Source organism: Phyllopteryx taeniolatus, chromosome 7 (genome assembly GCF_024500385.1).
Source record: "Phyllopteryx taeniolatus isolate TA_2022b chromosome 7, UOR_Ptae_1.2, whole genome shotgun sequence".
Taxonomy (NCBI): Eukaryota; Metazoa; Chordata; class Actinopteri; order Syngnathiformes; family Syngnathidae; genus Phyllopteryx; species Phyllopteryx taeniolatus.
In genome coordinates, this window is record NC_084508.1 from 227,501 (window position 1) to 240,000 (window position 12,500).

The following is a 12,500-nucleotide window of genomic DNA, read 5'->3' on the forward strand; positions in this document are numbered from 1 at the left end:
TTGGAGCAGCTCTAGTACGACAATAGACAGTCAATTGACAGTAAATACTTTTGAGACATAAAAACATCAAAACAAAGTCACTGAGCAATAAGAGGTTACCAGTAATTCGGTCATGGCAATACTTTTTTTTTTTTTTTTTTGACAATTCTGCAAATGATGCCAAGTCCTCTCGCTATTAACAGCAGTTCTAAATGACTAATAAAACAATAGTCTGGTAGTTTATACTCTTTGACATTTATTGGCTTGTGTTGATCACGTGACGTCATGGGTTTCTCTAGCGGTCATAAGGCATAAAGCAATACAAACGGTACTTGAAAGTGTTGAAAAACAATAAAACTTGGCACTTCAAAGGGTTATAAAACAAAAGTATCACCATGCTATAAAATCTGGCGCTTCAAAGGGTTTTAAAACAATAACTTCAAAGAGTCATGTGTGGCCATCCCCAGGGCATGTCGGGGAAAATCAGGACAGGAGACATGGGGGTTGACATCGGGTCAGTGGGAGGAATCTATCAGCTTTTAGCAGAAGCCATGGCTTCTTCGTGGGGGCACACAAGGACATGTGTCATGTAGAATAATTAAAGCATTCTTGTAAAACAATAGAATGTTATAGAGGAAGGTCACACGTAGTCACCCCTGAACATGTCAGGGCAACAACCATGATTCCTGCTAAAATCTATTAAAAAAAATTCCAGATATGTAATAAATTGTGCTATTGCAAAAGTTGAACAGACTATTGTCCCAGACTTGGTTTCAAAACTAGTTATCCAGCAGAAGTCAATTAAACAATTATTTGGTTTCACAGTCACCACGGCCCTCTGAGGGGACTGTTATTATAAAGTGGTCTGAGTTTGACATCCCTCTGTGGGACTAAACGATAGAGTTGGCGATTAAAGAAGAATTATAACTTTTTGGGATCATTAAAATATAGATTTTTTGATGTATGACATTTACCGACATTCAGACTATTCATTGATGAAGGCAGACAATAGAGATCTTACCATATCAGCATGAAGAAGAAGAGATTTGGATGGATAATGTCTGCATTTAGACTAAGAAGTCAAACAAGTCTGCATTAAGACGAATATACATTGCAATATAGTTTTAAAACACTAAAAACAGCGTTTACCGACAAAAATGGGGTGTCTTCTTAGATATGTAATAAATTGTTGTGCTATTACAATCGTTGAACAGACTATTATCCTGGACTTTGGTGTTTCAAAACTAAGTATCCAACATTTTGTTGTGTATATGCAGTAATAGTTTAAGTCAATTCAACAATTATATGGTTTCATATTGGCCCTCTGTGAGGGCTGACACATTTGTGTAGTTATTTACTTGAAAAATACATGGTAGACAACTTATTGGGATTTTTCTTTGTTTGTTAGTTCAATACAGCATTAAAACACTAATAAATAGCATTTACCAGTAAAAATGGGGTGTCTCGAAGAAATATATACTTTTCTTCTGAAACAAGACTCAAACAAACACTTCTGTGTTTTATTTTTACTCTGTAACCAATGTTTTATAGTTATTATCCATACACATTAATGCTGGGAAAGCTTAATATGCATGAAGTTTTTGACCAAAGGCTGTGCAGTTCTTAAAGTTAAAAATACACTTACGTGATGGTGAATGTAAACAAGAGAGCTCGCTGTATTTCATGCTGGAATCGGTCTAGGTCTTGGCACTATCGTTGCCAAAATTATCTGGTTGGGTGGCTGGGTTCACAGAGAGAAACGCCGCCCTGTTTCTAAGAAACCACCTATAGCCCAAAGCTGTGGGCATGAAATAGCCACATTTGACGGAACACCCCTCTATTATTGCACAGAAAGAATGTTGACTGTTAAAGCACTGTTACCAATTCATACATTACCCCCACACTTCTAACTCCGGGAGTGCATGGTGTGGATAGGACCGTAAGTTGAAAGTAAGTTTATCAAATGCACTACTAAGAACGTTGGATCTTTTACCACATCAATTATCAACTGCATTAGGAGATAGTCGAGCAATTTTCTACCACCGAATCAGATTTTTTATTTATTTTTTTTACAGGCAAAATTAATTGTTAAACAAGGGTTAAAACTTGGACTTCTGTGCTCATCATGGATTGTCCATAACAAACATCATGTTCAAGCATAAGGCTGTCCATATGTGCACTTGGCACCAGAAGAACCTAGGCCGCAGTTCGACTTTGTGGTCGTGTCATCTACTGTCAACTGATCACCACCTGGTGGCGCCGATGGTGGGAGAAGATGCCAGTCTGACCTGGCAGGCCCAAACATACTGTGAGGGTCTGCTGTGAACATCTGGCAGAATTCCCTGTCAGAAGGAGTTCAACAGAACTTGAGTCTGAGTGGACTATGTTCCACACCTTGATTGCTGAGGCGGCTGACCGGAGCTGTGGCCGTAAGGTGGTTGGCACCTGTCATGGCGGCAACCCACGAACCCATTGGTGAACACCAATGGTGAGGGATGCCGTCAAGCTGAAGAAGGTGTCCTGTTGGGCCTTTTTGGCTTGTGGCAGTCCCGAGGCAGCTGATGGGTACCGGCTGGCCAAGTGGAATGCAGCTTGGATTGTCGCTGAGGCAAAGACTCTGGCATGGAAGGAGTTCGGTGAGGCCATGAAGAAAGACCTCCGGACGGCTTCAGGAAATCCTGGTCTAACATCCGGCGTCTCAGGAGGGGGAAGCAGTGCACCATCAACACTGTGTATAGTAGGGATGGGGCACTGCTGACCTCGACTGGAGATGTTGTGAGTCGGTGGGGAGAATACTTGGAAGAACTCCTCAATTCCACTGAGACACCTTCCCATGAGGAAGCAGAGTCTAGGATCTCTGAGGCGGAGTCTCCTATCTCTGGGGTTGAGGTCACCGATGTGGTTAAAAAAACTCCTCAGTTGCAAGGTCCCAGGGGTTGATGAGATTCGCCTGGAGTTCATAAAGGCTCTAGATGTTGTGGGGCTGTCCTGGTTGACGGAGCTCTGCGACATCGCGTGGATATCAGGGACAGTCCCTCTGGATTGGTAGACTGGGGTGATGGTCCCCCTTTATAAAGAGGAGGACCGGAGGGTGTGATCCAACTATAGGTGGATCCCACTCCTCAGCCTCCCTGGTAAGGTCTATTCAGGGGTGCTGGAGAGGAGAGTCTAATCTCGGATTCAGGAGGAGCAGTGTGGTTTTCGTCCTAGCCATGGAACTGTGGACCAGCTCTACACCCTCGGCAGGGTACTCAAGGGGGAGTTCGCCCAACCAGTCTACATGTGTTTTATGGACTTGGAGAAGGCGTCCTTTGGAGAATGGGGTACCGAACCCAATGATACGGGATGTTCGGTCCATGTACGACCAGTCTCAAGGTTTGGGCCGCATTGCCAGCAATAAATGTTTCAGGTGAGGGTTGGACTCCGCCAAGGCTGCCCTTTGTCACCGATTCTGTTCATAACTTTTATGGACAGAATTTCGAGGCACAGCCAAGGCATAGAGGCGGACCAATTTGGTGGCCTCAGTATTGCATCTCTGCTTTTTGCAGATTATGTCGTTCTGTTGGCTTCATCAAGCCGTGATCTCCAACTCTCAGTGGAGCGATTCACAGCCGAGTGTGAAGCGGTTGGGATGAAAATCAGCACCTCCAAATCTGAGACCATGGTCCTCAGTTGGAAAAGGGTGGAGTGCTCTCTCTGAGTCGGGGATGAAATTCTACACTCACCTATGGACACGAGCTGTGGGTCGTGACCGAAAGAACAATATTCCCGATTCAAGCGGCCGAAATGAGTTTCCTCCGCAGGGTGTCCGGGCTCTCCGTTAGAGATAGGCTGAGTAGCTCGGTCATCCGGGAGGATCTCAGAGTAGAGCCGCTGCTGCTCCACATCGAGAGGAGCCAGATGAGGTGGCTGGGGCATCTGATTCGGATGCCTCCTGGACGCCTCCCTGGTGAGGTGTTCCGGGCATGTCCTACCGGGAGGAGACCCCGGGGACAACCCAGGACACGCTGGAGAGATTACATCTTTCGGCTGGCCTCGGAACGCCTCGGGATCCCCCCAGAAGAGCTGGATGACGTGGCTGGGGAGAGGGAAGGCCTGGCATCCCTGCTAAAGCTACTGCCCCTGCGACCCGACCTTGGATAAGTGGTAGAAAATGAATGGATGGATAAGCCGCACACACACATATATATATATATATATATGTGTATATATATACACACACACGTGTGTATATATATATATATATATATATATATGTGTATATATACATATATATATGTATACATATATACATGTATGTATATGTATATATATGTATATATATATATATATATGTATATATATATATATATATGTATATATATATATGTATATATATATATATATATGTATATATATATATATATGTATATATACATATATATATATATACATATATACATGTATGTATATGTATATGTATATATATATATATATGTATATATACATATATATATATATACATATATACATGTATGTATATGTATATGTATATATATATATATATGTATATATACATATATATATATATACATATATACATGTATGTATATGTATATATATATATATATCTCTGCCTTGGTCACCTGCCATCCCTCTGCTCGACCGGCTAACACCAATGTTCCATCCTGGACCCTACTCCAGCAGTGGTCACAATATAGTAGCGTTAGTCCATCCCACCAACATTCACAGTTTCTCTGTCCTTCATTTTCTTGTGGGTTCCAATCCCATTGGGCATAAAATCTTAATCTGGTCAAATATCTCACTCTGCAACTTTCGCATATGTAGGCGTCAAGTACTTTGACTGGGCCTAAATTCTCCAAGGTCGGGGAACCGGCTGTCCAATCCTGGGTAGTTCCATGCCTTCTGTTAACCTGTGATTCGTTTTTTCCGCAGGAGACACAGCCTTGATTCACATGGTGCCAACACAAACTCTCCATCTCCTTGGATAGATATCCCCTTTTAGCATTCGCCAATAGTTTAAATGCTCTTCCGGCCATTACTCCACTCGTAGTCCTCCGTGTGACCACAACACCTTTCATCATGGCCAGCTTGATAAAAGGTGGAACGTCTTGATCCGTTTCAGTACTCATATCTTGTTTTTTCCTCGGCTTCGAACCGAATCAACTGGTATTGGTTTAAGCTGCTCTACCCCTTGGATCCCTCTCTCCTTGAGGCGCACTGTGTTTCTGTCCAACAATTCTTCTACGATGTCAGGATTTTCATATTTGGTTTTTACTGCTTGCTCGTCGGATACGCCATGTGACTTGACCCACACTCGCTGTTCCACTTGTAACGGGCACCTCTCTTTCTGGAGACTTGCCTCCTTTTTTATTCGGCCAATATCAGGGGCGACAAAGGGGCGTTGGTTCAATTCCTCTGAAGGGGACGGTCTTCCAGTCCTGTGCCTCCCATTCAAGTCCTTGACCAATTCTACCAACTTGCCACTCCATTCTTTTCCATTAGCATTTTTCCCTAGCCAATTTTTAGCCAAACCAATGGTCCTTTCAGCCACACCATTGGCTTGGGGGGTGTAAGGCGGTGAATAAATTCTATTTATTCCCCATTTTTGACACCACCTGTCCACCGCAGCGTTTTTGAAATGGGTTCCATTGTCTGTTCTTAACTCTTTTGTTATTCCTAGCCACATGCATCCTTCTTCCAGTGTCTTGATCACACTTTTAGCATTAGCTTTTCGCACTGCTTTTAATCCAAAATGTCCTGACATCGAATACACTAGCACGATTAGGTACTTCTCACCTTTCGTGCCATTCACTCCCATGGGGCCTGCTACGTCCATGCAGACTGATGCCCATGGCACAGTGCTCTTGATATTCAATCCTTCCGCTCGCTGTCCTCGGCGTCCTGCGTTGTATTTATTACATTGCTCGCAGTCCCGAAACACAGCTCAGATTTTCTTATCCGAGATCCAAAGCTCCAGTCTTTCCAGCTCCTTCTTTGTGGGTAAGGTACCTCCATGGCCTAGCGCTTCATGTACGGCCGTAGTAACCTCACGCACAAACTCGTCTGGGACCACTTTTCCTCCGGGGGTCTTGTCCCATCCGTCTGCTCCTACAACAACTAACTTTCTCTCTTGGACGTATTTATCAACATCATCATTCCCTCTCCAATGAGCCCCTACCTTAATCTGGGCTCTGTGGTGGGCAACATTTATGTTCATATTTAACCTCAACTCGGCTATTTTCTTTCCATAATTCCGCATGGGCAACTGATTTGCCCTTCGTTCCCTCATATCCACTTTCCTCCCAAATGGACAGGTCTTCTTTAAGAGCTTGTGCACAATAATGACTGTCCGTTACTATCATTACACGTCCCACGTGTAGCCTTATAGCCTCCAACAGTCCTTCCAATACGGCTGTAACCTCCCCGGCTTGGGCACTGCCAGGGGTCACACCTTTACGACGGCTCTTTTCTTCCCCCTCATGTTTAAGGATGAATCCCCAGTGGGCAGACTGGTCTCCACCTTTTTTCGATCCATCTGTATAGAGAATCCATTCATATGGTTTTTCTGCTTTTATCTCTGGTTTTACTCGTTTCTTTGACGAGGGGGTTATCGGTCCTATCTACAAATCGGGGTCAAGTAGGATATCTTCCCATCTCCCCCATCTCACGTTGGTCGCTTTAGTGCTTTCAATGGTATCTTTACGCAAATAGCGATGAACTTGGCTCTGTGTGATGACCTTTATTCCTTGTCCCTGGGCTAAATCCTTCAACGTCCCCCAGTACCTGGCTAGCACTGCCAGTTCCCTTTCCTCCCGGAGAAACTTATTTTCCACGCTGCTCAGGGTGTAAGTCCATAAGGTTACCAAGCCAGCTCCCTCGTTACTGACGCTCACCATAGCCGAGTCTTCTTCGCACTCCACTTTAGCGATCAATCTCGTATCCAAACCCCTTGGCTCTAGTTGTACAGCGTTTCTTACTGCTTTTTTCAATTCTTCTATGTTCTCTTGGTCTTTCGCTGACCAATCCCAGCTTTTAGACTTTCCTTCTTCAGGATTTTTCCTCAGACGGGCATAAAGGGGCTTTGCATATTTTTGATAATCGGGGACATGATCCCGAACATAGTTACATAGTCCGAGTATCCTCTGCAATTCCCTCTCGGACGTTGGGGGTAGGATTTGTTCAATCTTCTGTCGATAAGCGTCCGGAAGTCCCAAGTCGTCCGACACTTGGAACCCCAAGTAGTCTACTTAGAATCTAGCAAATTGGCATTTCTTTAGATTGAGTTTCAGTCCTTCTGCCGTCACTTTTTGAATTACAGTTTGTAAGATGTTCAAATGTTCTTCTTCTGTATCATTCGCGATGAATATGTTGTCTATATAAATCGTGACTGGCAGTCCCTCCAAAACGTCCATAACCGCTGATTGAAACATTTGGGGAATTTTTCTATCCCTGGGGTAATCTCTGCCAGACGTACGATTTCCCCTTATGTGTGAATGCCGTCTTTCCTTGCGATGCTTTGGCAATCCTCAAGGAGAAAAATCCATTAGCCAGGTCGATGCATGTTTTATATTTTTTCACTCTCAGCGTTTTCAAAGACGCCTGGGGGTTTATGAGGCTTGCTCGATTAGCCACCGTTCGGCGGTTCAGAGCTTTAAAGTTGATAACTGGCCTCCATCCCCCTCCTACCGATTCAGGCTTCTTGACAGCCTGAATTGGGCTGTTTGTTATTGTATTTGGTTCCTCACGAATTATTCCAAGCGCTGACAGCTCTTTCACTATCATTGCCATTTCAGCCACGGCCCCCGGGTTAAGAGGGTATTGTCTCACCGCCGGGTGCACTCCCCCACTTATGGTGTGCAAGTACTTCTGTCCTAGGTCTCCACAATCATTCTTAAAGTGGGCCACGGACGGTTCTTCCATTATTTCATTTAACCTCTTTTTCCCTTCTGGCGACAAGTTGCTTTCTTGAATTTGTTGGGCCTTTACTGCTGATATATCCACTGGTTTATACCACTCGTATTCTGGGTTTATCCTGGTGGGTCCAACCCTCACTGTTGCTAATTTCATCTTCTTCCATTGTTTCAATGCTGTTTGTCGTTTATTTCTAGGCTTATTCAGCCCTTCTACGTCTCGTAGTGTTAATAGGTTGTATGGTCCCATAATCCACACAATTCCTCTCCAAATTCCGACTGGCATTTCTGTAATAGAACCATCAGCTACCTTCACTCTTAGGTGTCCAATTTTTCTCAAGGTTTCACGGGTCATTGACACCTCGGCCCCGGTGTCCACCAAAAAGGGTACTCCTTCCAACTTTGCGTAGAGCTCATCCCCTATCCGATAGACTCCTTCCAGGGTGACCCGTGCCTCGGTTTTCATCATTTTCTGGGCCCTCCTGAGGCGGCAGCTTTGTGAGCCTCAAGGTGGGCCTTCCTTTCGTCTGGTGTCATTTTGAGAAATTGGTCTCTGGGTATATATGCTCCAAATTCCTTCTTTTTCGCCGTTTGTTGTTGTCCTGCTTGGGAAGTTGGTTTCTGACTTTCGGCTGTTCTTTGGGAAGACTGCGTCGCTTTCTGGGTTGACTGTTGATTATTCCCGCGCGAGCGGTAGTCAGTTGGTGCCGCTTTCCTCTTCTCGCTGTGTAATTTAGTCAGTCGATCCCATTGCTTAATGGAAGCTTCGATTTTTTTGTGCTGTGCTGTCTGGTGCCATCTTCACAAAAGTAGCTTCATTTCCCATTTCTTTTACAATCATTCGCAGCACTTTAACATATCTGCTTGGAGCTATGACTTGTCTTGTTTTATGCCATACATTCAATAGCGTTACTCCTTGCTTGAGTTGCTCCCTAGCTCTCATTCTATGAGCCTCTTCGTCTTCATCTTCACTGTCCACCCATCTCTCATAGACCTCCTGTGATGTTTCATTGGGTCCAATGGGATTGGCAATAATATATTGCAGCAATATTTTCGTGGCAATTTTCCCTCCATGAGCGTCTCTGACCATAGGCCACATCTCAATTAAATAATCTTTAGCTGTTTCTTTCTGAGTTTTTGGCCGGACCAATTATTTCAAAGCCCTAAATTCTCGCATGTCTCTTTCCGTGTTGTTCGGCTGATACATGGAGTTAGGTCCAACTGTTGTCATTCCTAGAGGCATCCTATACTGAGAGGGCTGACTTGTAGGGTTGACATGGGCCGCCATTGCCCCAGCGTCCATTTCCAAGTCCTCTTCAGCTCTTAATTCAATTTGTGGTCTTTGATACACCGCTTGTTTAAGTTTCCTGAGCAAAATATCATACATTACTGCCACGAAGCCTTCTCTGAAATTCTTGGTGAATTCCATATGTCCCACTAACGTATGATACGTGGGAGTTTGCAAAATGTTTGCTGCTTCTCTATGTGTGACTCTTACGTTCAAAGTCATGTCCTCATCCATTTTCTCTAACCAACCAAATGGATAGGGATATTCTTTTTGTCCCGCTTCTGGTACGAAAGTCTTTCTCCCATCCTGAGTTTGGACAAATCCCAATTGTATATCTCTGGCAAGCCTCTCTGAGGCTCTGTATGCGTTAAATACTGGTTGTGGGTTTTTCTTCCCTTTATTTGTTGGTCTTGTGACTACCTTAGGAGGTCGGTGCTCAGGGTCTTCAGGAGCTGCGTCTGAATTCAGCGAGTCCAAATCCTCCTCCCTTATCTCGGCCTCAGGTTCGACCCTGAGAGGTATACACACCCAGTCTTCTTTCTCTCGGTCACTCTCGTTCCCACTTCCCCCTTCGGGTGCCCACGGGTGTCCGACGGGTTCCCTTACTTCGCCAGGTGATCGCCTCGGGTTTCCCTTTGGTCCAGGTATAGGTGTCTGTGTAGGTAGCGCTCGATAGGAGTCACTTACCGACTTGGGAGTGGAGGTAGTGGGACTGAAGGTCACTACCCCTCTTACAGGGCTTTTTCCTCCATTTCTCCGCTCATTTGGCCCTGCTGGTTCCTCGTCTTCTATTTCCACTTCAGCCCTTTGTGATCCTGAGTCCTGTTCTGCTCCTTCCTTCCTCCTCCTAGGTGACGGTATGGGGTAGATCTCTATCTGTGGAGCTGGCTGAGGCGGTGTTTTGGGCTTAGCTTTGGGGTTTTGTTGAAGTTGCAGCTGAGTTCGGGATATCTGTAGCATCTGAGTTAACAGCTCCTCTTTTGCTCCATTTATCCTCTCTCCCCTCTGTCTTGTTGATATTGCCACCACAAATTCAGCTCCTGTGGCTAAAGTTACTGGGGTCAATGCCCTCAGCTTAAAAGCCCGACTGCCGCTGTTTCAGCCAACTTCCATGACATTTTTTCTGACTTTATTCCGTTCAAATGTATTACTATTCGAGCGGCTCCACTCTCTAAAGCTTTGTCAATGCCTCTTTCTAGCGCTTCTGTCATTTCTTCCAAATACTGTGTTTGGTCTACTTCTGTCGTCCACTTTTCCCCTGGGACATGTACTATCATATAGTAGGGCGAATCTCCCCCACTGGTTATCACAACTGCTTCCGAGTCCGATTCTCTTCGTTGCAACTCTAGTTCCTTCTCTGCTATGTATTCTTCTCCCGCTGTAAGATCCAAATCGGCCCAAAATGTTTTACTATAGGGTCTCAGTTTCTTACTTGTGAATATCACCGGGGCATCCCCGCATACGTCCCAAGGGCTCCCTACATGGTGGCACATTGTTATTCCATTTCCAGCTTTACATTTCTTGGTTTCCTTTGGCAAGGGCGGCAAAGGCTCTGTTCTAATAAGGGGAGTCATTTGCCATGTCAACCTCGCCTTTCTCTTTTGTTCCTCCTGGTCCTCTTTCGCTCGTGGGATAAATCCCGTGTCTGGTTCCATATCCGAGTCTTCCTCGCTCAAGGTGTTAAGACCTGGCACTTTCTTCGTTTCCGTGAGCATTTTTATTCTCTGAATGTAATCTCGGTGTTCCTGGTATCTGGGCACTGCCCTTGCCCTTTCACTGTCCACCAGTTTACATTTTATTTCCGTTATCGGATCCCACCCATCGCTAGTGCTAACTAATTCAACAACATTGTACCTTTCCATCATCTTTATCCAACACTCAAACCAGTGGGGAGCTTCTCTTCGATTGTAGTCTTTTCCAGGGTGATCCACTATTATTGTCATTACTCCAGTTTCTTCGGGTTTCTCTGCCTGAAACTGGCCTTGTCCTTTGACTGCTTTCTCCACCGTTGTCGGGAGTTCTAAGGGTCGAATGGATGGATTTTCTGTCTCTACCATCCTTCTTACTCCGGGCGGCCATTCTTCCAAGCCCCCGTTATATAGCACGAGTCTTATTGGTATTTCATGTTGTCCTAGAGGTCGGGTCTCCGATTCCACCCCCAGTAGCGCATAGGGTCATGGGCTCGTACTACAGCTCCTGGTTACTCAGCTCCGCTCTTACAGGGTCGCCTCTACTCACTTGGACTAATTAGTCGTGAGCGTTTCACCTGGCCTCACTGACTAACATCCTTTATTAAACGATGGGATGGTTACTCACTGCGTTCAGGGACATACCCTGTTTATGTACGGTTTATTCAAAATCCATTCTCATTTGAAGAAAAGGAAAAATTAAAATTAATCCACTTTCGAAGAAAAATCAAAGTAGTCCTTTTTGGTAGAAAATCAAAATTAATCCACCTTCGAAGAAAAACTAAAGTAGTCCCTTTCGGTAGAAAAATCAAAAGCAGTCCACCTTCGAAGAAAAACAAAAGTAATCCTTGTTGGTAGAAAAATCAAAATTAGTCCACTTCCGAAGAAAAACTAAAGTAATGCTTGTTGGCAGAAAAATCAAAATTTGGCTAAAATGGCAAAAAGGAAGGGCAAGGGGAAAGGGGACCTCGGCAAGGGAATACCGAAGTCAACTGACTGAGTTAAAGTGTCTCCTATTATGGAAAAAGGACGATAAATGCTAAGGGGTATGCCGCAGTAGGATAATAGGGAATAAGGGAAATGAGTCAACAATGGAAATTTAATGTAACCTACAAAAACGATGGGTATCCGTACCCACCACTGGAAGCCTAAATACTACAAAACATAGTTTAGGCTCATAATCTAGTTCATCATTATGTAGCTCCCGAAAGACTGTCACCGACGGTAATAAGTGTCCTGGCTGCCGTCTCCTTTTCTTCTGTTTGTTGGTTGAATACAGTTTAACCATAAGCCCTGCTTTTCCTTAGCAGGCGACTTATTCCATCCCTCAACTCAGCCCCTCCCTCCCTTGAGCGCCTCGCAGCACGCTCTAACAAACTCGCTATCAGTAGCTTCACGGCCGACCAGAGCAGCAGGTCGCCGATCATGTCCATTCACTTTGAATGGCTTCTCACACTCACCCTAGAGTGGGAGATTTTTGAGGGGGGCTGGTTGTCGTTTCTTGGACACGAAACAGTGCTACCTCCTTCGCTACGAGTACACTTTAGACCCGTACCTAAGAGTTCTCTTTCAAGAATCAATATTCTTCAAAGATACTTCTTTCGTGCCCGCTCAAGGTCGTCTGACATGAAA

General features: G+C 44.7%; 1 protein-coding gene and 1 long non-coding RNA gene across 6 annotated transcripts in view; one reads left to right on the plus strand and one right to left on the minus strand.

The window, feature by feature from the left end:
* Nucleotides 1-3,504, minus strand: part of LOC133480989 (uncharacterized) — a 6,322-nt gene extending 2,818 nt beyond the window's left edge. Inside the window, exons 1-2 of one of the 2 annotated variants that reach the window (XR_009789415.1) lie at nt 1,625-3,504; nt 1-537 (exon numbers count right to left, since the gene is read on the minus strand). The exon at nt 1-537 is cut by the window's left edge and continues 2,818 nt beyond it. This is a non-coding gene — a long non-coding RNA (uncharacterized LOC133480989). The remainder of the gene's footprint in view (nt 538-1,624) is intronic. The other variant, XR_009789414.1, reaches the window with a different exon arrangement.
* ect2 (epithelial cell transforming 2) overlaps nt 1-12,500 on the plus strand; it is a 242,668-nt gene that overhangs the window by 153,962 nt on the left and 76,206 nt on the right. The window lies entirely within an intron of this gene.